General features: G+C 41.4%; 1 protein-coding gene across 2 annotated transcripts in view; it reads left to right on the forward strand.

Annotated features, from left to right (window-relative positions):
- LOC142466877 (uncharacterized) overlaps nt 1-14,714 on the forward strand; it is a 51,198-nt gene that overhangs the window by 8,823 nt on the left and 27,661 nt on the right. Inside the window, exons 1-2 of one of the 2 annotated variants that reach the window (XM_075572438.1) lie at nt 1,187-7,724; nt 8,454-8,643. The gene's annotated coding sequence lies outside the window, so the exon portion shown is untranslated. Of the gene's footprint in view, nt 1-1,186; nt 7,725-8,453; nt 8,644-14,714 lie in introns of those variants that run through there. The other variant, XM_075572437.1, reaches the window with a different exon arrangement.

A 14,714-nucleotide genomic window follows, 5' to 3' on the forward strand; every position in this document is an offset into this window, starting at 1 on the left:
GATCTGTTATTTATATTATCTGTTATTTATTGGATTACCACATGTATTACTGCTGTGTAGCGCTATGTACATTAATGGCGCTATATAAATAAAGACATACAATACAACTCCTACCTTGAAAACGTTCTTGCGACTCACCGCCAGGATTCCTGCTGCAGCATGATCCAGACAAGGTTAACGGGGCATGAAGGGGTTAATGCATACCTGCAACATTCAGGGGGTCCCTAGTACAAGGGGGGTGCCCAGGTACCCTGAACCTAGTACAGGGGTTCAGGGGATGCTCCAGCTATATGATAAAGCTGTGAGTGGTTTGTGTGTTAAAAAGTTTAAAGTCATTTCTATAGTGTGGCAGGGATGAGGCTAGTAAGTGTAGGCAGTATTTCCTCTTATTCCATCCCTGACAGGGACTTACACATGTTTATCACACAAGATACAGGAAACAGTTTATTTTATTAAAGAGTTATGTTTAATCTGTATATGTACTGATAACCTGTCAATGAACTGGGATTTCTGAGTCCTGGATTCCGAGGGACCAGATTGCTACCAAGCTTGGTGCCTATGGGTCTGTGCGGAGTCCGGACTTGAAAGCCTCAGGGATGCCAAAGTGTTAGAACAGGAGGAGTACTGCAGTTATACTTGAGTACCTTTGTCCTGGGCTAACACAGGGCTATCCGGCCATCATGTGGAGCCTGGAGCCACGGGGGGCTCAATATGCTAAGAGGTAGAGTTCCAGGTTGGCGCATGCCCCTTAGCAGAATGAAAAAAGGTGCCCACCCGGCTTTAGAATATCAGCAAATTGGTGATTGGCTGGCAGGAGAATTCCCACGCGCTGATTGGTTGTAGTGGTTTCTGAATGGGACTCTGAAACCCATAAGAAACCTTGCAGCCAATCAGGAGAAGGTGAGACAGGAAAGTAACCCCTTCAGGTAGTGGCACACACCTAACAAATTAAAACTCTGTTTTATTAACGTAATTAAAATGAAGTGTACGGGATATGGAACAAAACAAAACAAACATGTGAACATATAATACAAATCGGAGTGTGATTACACAAGGGTGACTGATGATATTGCAAAAACATTTAGAGAGTATATAATTAAACTCTTCTACCACAACAAAATGTGTGTATGTGTGTTTATTTTTATCACAGTTGTCCTGTTTAAATGAACAGAGAGAGAATTCCCTGAATATCTTGAGACCCTATTATGTGTTGGGTTTCTCATGAAAATTGCATATCTCCCATAATATCTAAGTCTGCAAAATCTTAGGTAATTAACCAACTACATAGGTTGAAGAGGTTTATATGACAACAACCTAAACCTTAAGTGGGTGGGTATAATAACCCCTCCACCACTGGGCATTGATTACTTAAATGCCCAGTTAGGTAATACTGGAGACTGCACAGCAGAGGAAAGTGACCTCTGTGGTGCTTTGACCAGTAATCAGCTATAATGAAGCTGATGGCAGAGAACAGAGAGGATCTATCTAGGGGTGCAATGTATACACAGTGTCCTCTGGCAAAGCGAGACGTACTCGCGAAACGCGTTATCCTGTGTCGGCATTGTGTTCTGTTTGTGATCACTGAAGGCCACCGTATCTCCCGAGGAAGAACTCATTTGCAGCGGTCGCGGCAGCAAGGGAGTCCCTGCATGAGCTATTACGACGGAGACGGATGCCGGATGTGCTGTACTGTGCATGTAAGTTTTGCAAACTTACTTGTTGTTTCAATAAATTACCTTTTATTCACCGAGCGTTTTCGCCCCTGTTTGGAGTACACCGGAGGGAGTGAACTGCTTCTATCAGGAACCTACACATCAGTTTCGGGTACTATCCCCTGAAGTGGATCTCTACAAAAAGATACCTTGACAAGACTGGCTCACACTTGCCCGTGTGAGTAAGAATTGGCATAGCCATTTTTTGATTATCCAATACCCATTCCCTGTGTTATGCTTGTTCCACGCAGTGGATTATATATACGAAGTATTTATCTTATCTTCTCTTCTTTTATGCGCTCACCATCTCGATTAGAAATCTGTGTTTGTGGAGATCAAGGAAGGATCTCTTAAAGGTTGAGCTGCAGTTCTAAAGGGCCAGTATACAATTTTGTTTGTTTTTAGGCTCTAAGGCACGTCTGTATAAATATACATCTGTCTCAGTGTGATTATAAGTGTGACAGGGGAGCGCCGCAGATCTTTTACATTTTTCCAACTAAGCTGCTTCGCATACTGGGCCCAACCTCTTACCTGGCGACAGTAAGTCTGGGGTTTGGCTACCAAGTGTGAAGTGTCCATACTTTGCACCGGTATCTGATACTTACAAATATCCCATTCACTCTAACACCTAGGGTCTCTGAGGCTTTTCAACTACGGACTTCCGTAGACACTGGGGCACCACCTTAGCAGGGTACCCTTTGAAGTCCAGAGATGAAAAATCCCTCAGCTCATTCATCCATAAAGATTGGCATGTTAATGGATTAATTGCCGGACCGGTAGGAAAGAGTTCCTGCCTTCACATTTAAAACACCATTGAAATACAGTATCTTTATAAATGTATGTTCTGGATATGCAACAAATATGAAACTTATATGTATGTTCATGGTACATGTGTGACTAACTGCACTCCAAAAATTATAGCGTTAGCTCTTTCCTAGTGCAAGTTATCCACTTAATTGAATAGCCTCTGTGATGTGGGCTGCGGTTTGACCTATAATTGGTCTGGGTTACAAGCCCGCATACAATGTATCCGTGCTAGCTTTTGATCGGTAACCGCAGACACACGGCAACAATTCAGCTTAAGTGGTTAACGATGGATACATTTTGACAAGAAGGCACCTCAGCGAGATCATAAACCACTTATCCGATTGACCTTGCGGTTTACAGGTCTACGGCTTAGAAAGTGAAACCTATGCTTCAAAGCAGCCACCTATTCACAGGCACGCTTCTTCATTTAACGCTTGGTTCAGCGCTAGAATCTCCCCCTTGTGCCACAAATACAGTTGGCACATATTCATTCAGTGTAACTGCAGCTAGCTTCTTAGCTGCAATACGGACAAAAAAGATAGTGATGGGGAAAATAGGATATTATGGGAACAATACAGTTTAACCCCTTCAGTTCCAACAGGGATTATGGTTAACTAGCTGGGCATAATACCTTTATTATTGGCCTGGTTAACCCTCTCCCGCCACAGTATCCTCAAGCACAGTACCGGTGTAAGCACACGTGCGCAACAGCACTTTTGATGCGTCCACCAGGATCAAGGTATTTAAACGTGCCGAGCACGCACACATCTCTTCAGCCTCACTGCGGCCTTACACGGCCTGTTCAGACAAATAGGGTTGAGGAGACAATAAGAAAAAGGATGGATTTTCTGGCCCTTCAGCCCTTTTAACAAAAAGGTAGGGTCAGGCAGGTTAACTCATCCCCTTTAAATACGCACAAAGTCTTTTTATTTTCTGCAGCTTTATTGGCAAAATTACAGCAACATAAAAATAACTTGAGGGGTGGCACTTGTGTGGGGAAGGAAAAGGAATAATGCCTTGTAATGGAGAGGAGGACAGTAAGAAAACAAATCACTACTTCGAAGCAGAAGTAGTGCTTTGTTTTCTTACCGTCCTCCAATCTGTATGCTGTGAAAAAGGAGGCACATCAATACCCCAGGATGAAGGTATTTACCTACAAGGATACTACAATCAAATGTGAGTCATTCACTTCTTATTTCCATACCATTCAACACACACCGACATTGATGTATATATGTCTGGGCATGAGTGTGTTGATTCTTACTGCAGTGTCTGTGGGATCTCTACCAGCTCTTAGAATTATTGTGGAATTGTGTTGTTATTACTTAGGTGTTGGTAAGTTCATTTTGATACCATAGGGGTATTCCATCAGAGGACTTTTCTATATATGACAAGTTAATTAAGTATTTGTGCCTGTAGTTTTAGAGCACCACACCGCTTTTTTCAATACTTGTCAGGGAGAGGCAGTAACAAGGTGTGTACCCACAGACTGCTGGATCGAAAAGAAAGTATGCTAGTCTGAACAAACAGGATATAGTCAGAACTAACCATATAACCAGGGTTGCTGGCAGAACCAACAGGGGTCTCTGTACAGTAGTTGCTAGGCAACAGGCAAAACAGAGAGGGAATCCTGTTCCAGGATACTCCCCGTCTGGTGTCTGTAAATACCACTATCTATAAACAATATATAGATATGTGGAACATATCAAATGCAACAACAACATTATAAGTCCATATTCCTCATCCACGTGATGCTGGCTGGTACCACTGGCTCCAAGATCCCATTGGCGAGGGATGCCAAGTAGGTGCACCATTCCAGGATAACTGGGTGCTCCTCAATGTCTTTTTAGGAGTCCATAAGATGGGTAGAACCCATGAATAATAATGGGGACACCAGGTGGTGGTATCCCAAGTCCTCAGAGTCCCAGTAAAAGTTCTGGCTCTGACAAAGCTGAAATTGCGTCCATGAGCGTTTTCAAGGCTCATGAGAAAGTCAAGATGAACTTGCTTCCAGGGTCAAGAAGTCTAGTCTGTGGAGTAATTCTAACCGTGCTTACTCGGCACACTCTTGGATTGATAAGACGACCACCTGTTCTTGTGGAGTTGCCCTTGTTGGTCATAAGATTCTGCTTCCAAAAGAAACTTCCTTTAGAGAGGTCCCTTTTTTCATTGATGCAGTTGGTCTTGTCTGCATGCGTCCCCCTTTGAACGCAACTGGGGACAACCCTCTTTGCCTCTGTCGTAGTGCTTAGTCTTTTGTAAGGATGCTTACCACGGCAGCTGTCAATTTTAACACCAGGTGTGTGGTTGGGTGCAGTGGTAGCATGCTTGAACTGTGCAAACACTCACTGGAGCATTGTCCATTTAGAGGAACAATGGAATTCTTGTGTGCCTTCAGGTGTCACATTTGTGGCCGCAGCACAGACTGGAAGGTGGATCTCTGTAGCTTTCCGGGATTCTTAATTGAACTGAATCTGCTGGAACCGATGGGATCTCATCAGGTTGTGGCGGAGAATCTGGTTCTATTGACAATTATGAGCTCTGTGGGTGAGCTGTAGATGCTAATTCAGTAGCGTGGTCTGCAGAGTTCTGGTTTGGCGCTGTAGACGCTAACCCATTGTTCCACTGATCTGTCTGTGCGGATTTCTCAACTCATTTTCCTTTGGTTAGATGTCCACCGGGTGGATGGAGTGGAGGCGGAGTAGTCCGATTGTTTGTCTTATCTTGGAAGATCTTTGTCAATGACCTTCAGGAGATCGTTCTCTTCCTTCGGCGAAGCTGGTACCTTGTCTTTTTTCGTCTAGACTACTGAACATCCTAGGCCATTGTCACATTCCTCAGATATAAAAAAAAAAATTTTGTGATCCTCAGTGGTATGACCTTGTTTCTCTTCATTGCTAAGCCTTCCTTTCACTTGGATAATGCCAAGACATGGTTTGAAGAGGGATGTATGTCCACATTCCATTTTGTTTTTCCTTGAATCTCTGGTAACTCAACATGTCTCTATTATGTATTTATTTATTATAACAGAAATTCTAATGATCTTTTTCTCTCACTCATTTTATTCCCTGATTTTTGGAGTAATATAGTGGTGTTAATAAGCAGATTTTATTTGTATATTCATATATTTTGTATGTTTAGGTTCATTATACTGTATTCATTTAAAATTGATCTATTTATGTATTAAAGTTTTATTGAGGAGACCGTATAGACTTTTATCCAATAGAATTTTGATCACTGTGTTATGTACTCTTTGAGAGAACCTGTAACTTTATTGGATTTAATTGTAATTACACATGCAATAAATATGTTCCACCCACTATGGGGATTATGTCTCCTGACGAAGCTGTCAAGTTCAGCGAAACGTGTATGTAGCGCTATTGCTTGTTGCTGCTAAGATGCTAGGAGGCTGTGCCGGAAGGACTTGCCGACCCGAGATTTCGTCTCTATCTCCCTGATACGAGAGACCGGATGTGGCGCTGATCCGGCAGGAAGTGACGCGACACGCCAAACCAGAGGATCAACCAGTTACCGTGCTACGGGGAGAAAATCTAAAGACTGAGAAATGGTGCCAACTGCTACCTCCGCGGTGTGTGACAACCTCAGGCGTTCAACACTTTTTTGTGTCCATTTTATATGTACACAATGTGAGTACATATATGTTACTTATTTTATTTAGATGAAGTATCAGATTAGTCTGCACAATCGGTCTTTTCTTTTCCTTTTTTCATGAGATTATATTGCAAACAACACATCCTGATCCAGAAATCCGGATACCATTCTCTCTGCCTATATATTGTGTGTACACTGTAAGTAGGCTCTCTGAAGGAGCCAAGACCTGCCCCCCATCCCCCCCTTCCCTTTCAGGATTGTATGTCAATAGTACATTATATTATTTTCTTCCTTTTTGGCATGATCCTGATGTATATGCTCCCTCTGGACCCTGGACAAGTCTATATTCTAAAAGAGAATCTCAAGCAATTCCCACCAGAGGTTGAGATTTTATCAATTACCTAACACTTCTCTATTTCTATTCCTATGTCACTATATTTGTGATTACTGAAAAGTATGTGATCACACTGATTGGTGAATTAGACTATTTTCACTTATTGAGTTCAAGTGGGTATAAGCGCTGTTCAAATCACTTTGGTATCTTTATTTATATACAGTAGCGCCATTAGTGTACATAGCGCTTCACAGCTGTAATATATGTGACAATCATATAAATATCAAAAATAAAGCAAGATCTGAGCGTTTTGTTCTATCGTGGGATGCGATCGGCTATTCCCCTAAGATGTGGGTGATGACGTGTCACGTCTGGTGTGGGAATCTCGCTCCTGTTCGCTGCCATATGATTGTACTCTATAAACGTAGGGAGTGGTGTTTTTATTCTACCATCCATGGAACGTATGGTATAGCCGTTTGCTCTCCTCCCTGTTGTCTCCATCAGTCCTGCACATGTACTGAGTGTGTAGGGGGAGGCATTGTCTTGTGCGTTGAACAAGTTGGAGAATTCTGACTTAACCAATGATCTGTTGCCTTGATCATCGATGATTGTGTACATCCTAGTGGCCTTCTCAGGTTGTCCCTTGGGGTATACTGCAGCAAGGCATATTTTGGAGCAGGACCTTTGGTCATGTCCTTGTCTGCAAACCTCAGTGCATGTGTCACTTCAGCCTGGCACGTGTCTCTTCAGCCTGGCCACGGCCTTACACGACCTGTTCAAACAATGTTCAGACAATAGGAAAAAGGATGGATATTCTGGCCCTCCAGTCCCTTGTAACAAAGACGTAGGGTCAGGCAGGTTAACTCATCCCCTTTAAATACGCACAAAGTCTTTCTATCTTCTGCAGCCTTATTGGCAAAATTACAGGAACATAAAAATAACTTGAGAGGTGGCACTTGTGTGGGCCTGGTAAATTAATAATGCCTTGTAAGTTAGAGGCAGTAACAAAGTGTGTCTTCACAGACTGCTGGATCCAAAAGGAAGAATGCTATTCTGAACAAACAGGATATAGTCAGAACTAACCATACAACTATGGTTGCTGGGATAACCAAGAGGGGTCTGTGCAGTAGTTGCTAGTCAACAGGCAAAAAGGGAGGGCAAGAAGTTACATTAGTAACAACAATGTGGCAACTTACACTGCAGAGTGCTGGCAGCCTGAGAGCAGGAAAAAAACATAATTCTGTTCCAGGACAATGAAGGTAAGACTTCATGTGCGCGCTCACCTTTTTATTCTCCTGCTTTAATTGTGGGATACCCTCCTTTTCTAAATCAGAGACATCAAGGTCATGCCTGCCTTCCTCAGAGGTGTGCTTGGCATGATACCTTTTCATACTGACTCCTTTTAAGCTTTAAACAGCATTTCTGTATTTGATCATATATGTTCATGACCCTGCACTTGAGCTTAATGTTACACTTTTCTTACAGGGACTAGTTTCACTTTTTTAGTTTTAGTTTTCTTATAGAAGCCCAAACCAACATTGTTACCTGATTAGGTAAAGGCGTTTTCTATAGTCCAGTTTCCAAATCAGTCCAGGGCCTGTTATAAGCACAGGTTGCTAATGGAACACATTCCTGCTACAACACTTTGTTACATCAACCCCACTTTCTGTTTAGTTCCACCAGAAAAAAAACTTACCTTTGTGTCACTTGTGTCATCGTTTTGTGGACTTTTTAATTACAACATTTGTTTTTTTTAAGTAATAAGAAAGTAGTCACTGGTGTGGCCTGTGGCTCCCATTCTTTTCAAACTGGGTATATACAAGTGAGCCATTTTATATACATTGCTCTCCATTAACTTCTGTTCACCTCAAAAACTGTAGAGAAGAAAGAAAAGACAAGTCACATTATTAACAACTTGTATCTTTTTTAATCTCTTCCTTTATAAAATAGACATTACTTTGAGACCGCACTAACTGTCCCATTTCTAGGTTTGTAATTGTGCGAGAAACGAGGAAGAACAGAACCTTGTGGCGTTGCAGAACCACAGGGAAATCTACTACAGAACCTGCACAGACCTCCCCCCACACACAGAGCTCCTGGTCTGGTATGGAGATGAATATGGGAAAGAGCTTGGTATCAAGTGGGGTACCCTGTGGAAAAGTAACGTGCCAGCACTAGGTAATCCAGAATATGTGTGTTGTGTGGTTTTTACATCTCTGTTGTCTTATTACTGATGTTAAATTCCAACTATTGATAAATCTGAGGGTAAAAGGGGAACGATAGACAGCACTCTGACGATGTTAAATAATGCAATTGCAGGGTGCACGGAACCAAAGGGGACCCTTATTCCCCTGTATAGTACTAACAAATCTACGTAAGTACCAGCACTCACTGTCTAATAGCTAAATGATGAAAACAGTTGTAATGCAGAATAAACATTTAATAATAAAACAATATATATTTAAAACCAGAGACAGCACATAAAACACAGACAAAGCTCAGTTTTAGCACATCCAGTGAAAATCATACACGGTACATTGCCTAAATATATATATATAAATATCTATTAAGTAAAATTGTCTTTTAGTTTGACAATAGGAGCTTGTTAGGTGTCCAGTATATTTTACAATTGTGTTTCAGCTAGTCCTGGCTTGTGTTCCAAGGAGCAGACCACAGGGTTTGATTACTGTCTTCATACAGGGTTTGATTACTGTCTTCATTTGCTATTGCCATTAATCTTACATTGACTGTTGTGGACTCCTGGTGCTTCTTTGCAAGCTGCTTTCTTGCAGGCTGTGTTCAGCCTTGACTGTACCATTGCACACAGTTTCTGGTAGTACTTGAACTACTGGCATTGACTGTAGTGGATTCTTGCTTCCCTGCTATTAGCTGCTTAGCTGTATTTAGCCTACACTGTATGTTTGCTATCTATTTTCAGGGGTGTCTGATTTGACCAGTTATAGGGGAAGGGAGGCTTAGGGAAGTACCTCTGGGACCTTTTGGACCAGGGGGAATGGACCAGATGAAGAGGTAGTCCCTCGAAACGTTGCCCCCCTAGCATACTTGCCGTTCTCCATTTTTTGTGTATATTCCTTGTGTTTCATGTTTTTTTTCCCCTTTTCCTTTCCCCCCCCCACCCCTCACTTTGTGACATGCCCATTTGTGATACTGGTTTCTGCAAACACATTTGATTTATTTCTGGTTTGTTTTATTATTAAATGTTTATTCTGCATTACAACTGTTTTCATCATTTAGCTATTAGACAGTGACTGCTGGTACTTACGTAGATTTATTGATAAATCTGCATACACCATTATGGGTCAACTAGAACTTAATTTCACTAAACCTGACTTGAGTTAAAGGGCCGGATACATCAAGCTGCGGTAACAAAAAATGCAGTATTACCGCCCATAAAAACAGTGCTTTACTATTATCGTGCAATGAATGATTCAAATGATGAGGTACATGATATTGCTGGAGGAGCAGGTGAACCTTCATCTGATTTTGTACTCCAAATTCCTGTGTGGTATTTGTATTGTGCCCGATGTGTGGAGTATTGCGCAGGTTTTGCCTCTTGCGTCCTGCTATGGTCTTGTCCCGCATTCAGTTATACTGTTGAATACTTTACTCCTCACCATAATATTCTTGAGATTATTGGGTTGTCTGTATAATAATAAGGGTGTTTCAGGGAACACCTGTTGCAGTCTTGTATCTTCCTGGGGATTGGATTGTAGTTGAAAAAAGGTGCTCGATAGCGCTCTAACAAAAACCCAAACTTAGCGCATATAATTAGTGCCAAAAAGTATATAATATAAGTGACAGTGTATAAATAACAAAATACAAGTGACAATCTTTAGTGATCTATAATGTGAGAATCAATGAAGAGCTTAGCAGACACACTCAACCCTTGGTGGGAGACCGTTTCAGAAGTCTTGTACGTTAAATTCTTTCCAAAAAGGACCTGAGGAGCGCAGCTTGCAGCCATGAAAATAGAGAACATCACATAGTACAGCAAATGAAGATTTAAGTGATAGTGTAGGGCTCACAAAGGACTACTCACATTGAAGCAGCCAAAACTGAGCAGTCATCTAACTTATGTGGTGGATGGTCCCTGTGATAGATGCAGCAACTGTCAGCAGAGAATCTCCAATGAAAGAAAAGACCATTTAGTGTAGATTGTAAAATATATTGACAAGGCAAAATAAAAATGGAGGCTTACACTTAGGTAGGAGTAAAACAGCGTGGTCAGCAACAGATACCAAGTATACAGAAGGTCGCGATCTCTCTGTGTACTGTGTGAATCTCCGCTGCCTCTGCCCACTTCCGCACCTCTACCGGGTATTCGCATCACTTCCGGTGCGTCATGGAACTCCGGCGCTTGCTAGTGATGATGCGTTCTGTCCTGTCAGCCAATACTCTGAGGAAAAGATCAAGAATGCATCATCAATAAATAATTTGGCAACCTTCATATCAATGGGCTACATGTGATGTACAGTCTTTGTATACATGTATTGCCCATGGCTTGAGCCTGTCAGCTGTTCAACATTATTTGGATCATGATTATAAAATGGCTGACACACAAGGTGCTTTTATTTTATCTATCATTAATTTCATTCTCACTCACAATTATTTTCTGTTTCAGTCTCAGTATTTTTTACAGATTTGTGGAATGGCCATGGGTTCCAGATTCACCCCCTAGTTATGCCAATTTGTTTATGGGGTTTTGGGAAGACCAAAATGTCTGGACCAATAACCCATTGGGGCGGGTTTGGTATACTATGGCCGTTTCAATGATGATATTCTTGTTATTTGGGACTCACAGTTTAGGAATGTTATTGATTTAATTACACATTTCAACGGAAATGATCTTGGCCTGGTGTTCACTTCAGTAGTAGATCCCATGGGGATAGTGTTCTTGGATTTGGTTCTCAAAATTGACACCATTTGTAAGATACAGACTGATGTTCATATCAGAGAGGTATCTGTAAACCGTTATAGTGGCGGCCGCCTTTATCCTAATGCGGCTGGATCCCGGCTCTCTGGTAATCTCAGACAGATCCGTTTTTTTTCTTTTTGGTCCGGAGTGAATTGCGTTATTTTAGCGCTCGTGATATTAGCATTTTATTATCGCTGTCTGCAATACTGCAATACCGTCTAAAAACTCAGGGGGGCGTTCGCGAGCTGTTTTCTTGGAAGTCTAATACCTTAGCAGTTGAACCTACGTCAGTACAGTCTGCGTGTGCGCGCGCAGTAATTGTAAATTTGCATATTTACTGTATACATGCATTTGCAGTGCTGTATGTCTCATTTGAAAATTGTTGAAACGCATAGGCGTGTACAGTACTGTAACAGTGTCACATTTCGGCATACTGTATACAGTGCTCTCCCCTCGCTCGCCCCCGCACACACAGGATAATTTACTGCACTGCAGGGTATTTCAACTTCTTATCTTATCTACTGTACAGTGCAGTACATCTCTCTGCACATGGTTGATTTGTGTGCTTTTTATGTACAGTACTGAGCGTCACCTCACTGCGCCTGCGTGTAATCCTCTTTGAGATGGGAGCTAGTTGATTACTACGCATGCGCCTGTAAATTCATCACTGCTTGCTTGAGTGAGTGACCAAAAAAAAAATGTTTTCCTCCTAATTTTTTATTTTCTCCACAAGCCTGCAAAACCCATCTTGATATTACGATATTCAATCTGTGCTGTACTGTAGCTTTTGACTGCAGCACTGTGCATTTGACTGCACATGGTTGATTTGTGTGCTTTTTATGTAGGTGTACGGATCATATTATTATGATGAACTGCCTTTTGAAATTACAGTATGCCATTTTCTTGGAACTTCATGCAGCTGTACCCTGTACCCCCCTCCCCCACGCACACACACAAGGCTCACTCAAGGATTTGAAACTCTTATCGACAGACACCTCTACAGTCATTCATTTTCTGACGCTTGCCATTGTGTTCTTAATCCGTCCCTAGCCGAGCGTCACCTCACTGCGCCTGCGTGTAATCCTCTTTGAGATGGGAGCTACAGTAGCTGATTACTGCGCATGACTCACAGAACCCCCCCAACCCTTTGAGGCTTTGTTTACGGTAACGCTTTGGAAAATCCCTTCTCGAATTTTATATGTAAATCTGATTTGCACAGCATTGTGAGAATTGAGAGTTAAAAAAAACATTATCTTATTCATGTTGTGTTGACATTCATTCTTTTTCTTTGGTGTACTGTAGGTGTGTGGAGGGGAAGGGTTGTTGTCAATGATTATGATTATCAAGAATATAAATAAATATTTATATTATCAGGAACAAAAAAATAAATCTAAAACGCTGTAAATTCACCACTGCTTGCTTGAGTGAGTGTCCAAAAAAAAAAAATTCTCCTCATTTATTTTTGTTTTCTCCACAAGCCAGCAAAACCCATCTTGATATTATGATATTCAATCTGTGCTGTACTGTAGCTTTTGACTGCGGCCCTGTGCGTTTGACTGCACATGGTTGATTTGTGTGCTTTTTATGTACTGTATTTGGGGGTGTAGGGATTAAATTATTATGATGACCTGCCTTTTGAAATTATGTCACTTCTTTGAATTGCTGCACAGCTAATCCTTCACGCAGCTGTACCCTTGTTCCCCCCTCCCCCACGCGCACACACAAGGCTCACTCAAGGATTTGAAACTCTTATCGACAGACACCTCTACAGTCATTCATTTTCTGACGCTTGCCATTGTGTTCTTAATCCGTCCCTAGCCAAGCGTCACCTCACCGCGCCTGCGTGTAATACTCTTTGAGATGGGAGCTGCGCATGATGACTCACCCAACCCCCCCTCCTCTCCAACCCTTTGAGGCGTTGTTTACGGTAACGCTTTGGAAAAATCCCTTCTCGAATTTGATATGTAAATCTAATTTGCACAGCATTGTGAGAATTGAGAGTTAAAAAAAACATTAACTGATTCATGTTGTTTTGCCATTCATTCTTTTTCTTTGGTGTACTGTCGGTGGGGGGGGGGGGAGGGGGGTTGTTGTCAATGATTATGTTTATCAAGAATGTAAATAAATATTTATTTTATCAGGAACCGAAAAAAACAAATATAAAAATAATCATGAAAAATACATAATGCAGTCTTTATTAAGTTCTTCTATCAGATGGAAATTGAGGGCCGGTGGATAAACATGAATAATGCACATTGATAATAATATTAATTAATAATATATAATATATATATAGTAATATAATTGTTTCCGTCTTTATCTTCTTACTCATTCTGTGTACAGTACAGTAGTTCATTGAGAGGAGAGGTTTTGTGTACATCATGACTGCATTTTTGATACTGTACAAACTGTTCACAGACTGTACACAACACCCCCCCCCCTCTCTCCCAGTCCATCCTTTTTTCCTGAAAAGACAAGAAAACAAGAAATTAGTCCAGTTATGTGCATACTGTATTATGGCATTGTATGCTGTGTAGTACTATTAAACTAGTCTATACTGGAACTACTGTATACTGTGACTACTGTTAAATAGTTTTGAACCAGATGGCTGATGCTGCTCTCTATGGAAAGAAAGAAATTCAGCAGTTACGTGCATAATGTACTGTATTATGGCATTGTGTACTGTATACTGTAGCTACTCCATATTGGACTACAGTACGCTGTTAGCACTGTCAAACAAGTCCATACTGGAACTACTGCATACTCTGACTACTGTTAAATACTTTGTAACCAGATGGCTGGTGCTGCTCTCTCTAGAAATAAATAAATTTAGCAGTTACTGTACTGTAGGTGCATACTGTATTATGGCATTGTGTACTGTATACTGTAGCTACTCCATATTTGACTACAGTATGCAGTTACCATAGTACTGTCAAACTAGTCTATACTGGAACTACTGTATACTCTGACTACTAGGAAAGAAAAAATCTGTGCCATACTTCCCTGTATCATACTGTACTTACAATACTACAGTACAGTACTTCAGTATACCATACTACCTTCCTGATGCTTGCCCATTACGCGCGATCACAATGGGCAACACAGTCGCAATATGGTCAATATATTTATTGCATCGTTCCACGGTGAGAACATCGTTCCAAAAACTCAGTATGCCTTTTGCCAACTCATCCTGTTTGGAGGGTTTCACGACTTTTCGGATATGGTCCTTGTGACAGAGTGACGTCAACTCCTATCAGTTACGCCTGGGAGACATATGTCTGAGTGCTTCATCCAGCACTCATAAGGGTTAACT

This window comes from Ascaphus truei, chromosome 15 (genome assembly GCF_040206685.1).
Source record: "Ascaphus truei isolate aAscTru1 chromosome 15, aAscTru1.hap1, whole genome shotgun sequence".
NCBI classification, from domain to species: domain Eukaryota; kingdom Metazoa; phylum Chordata; class Amphibia; order Anura; family Ascaphidae; genus Ascaphus; species Ascaphus truei.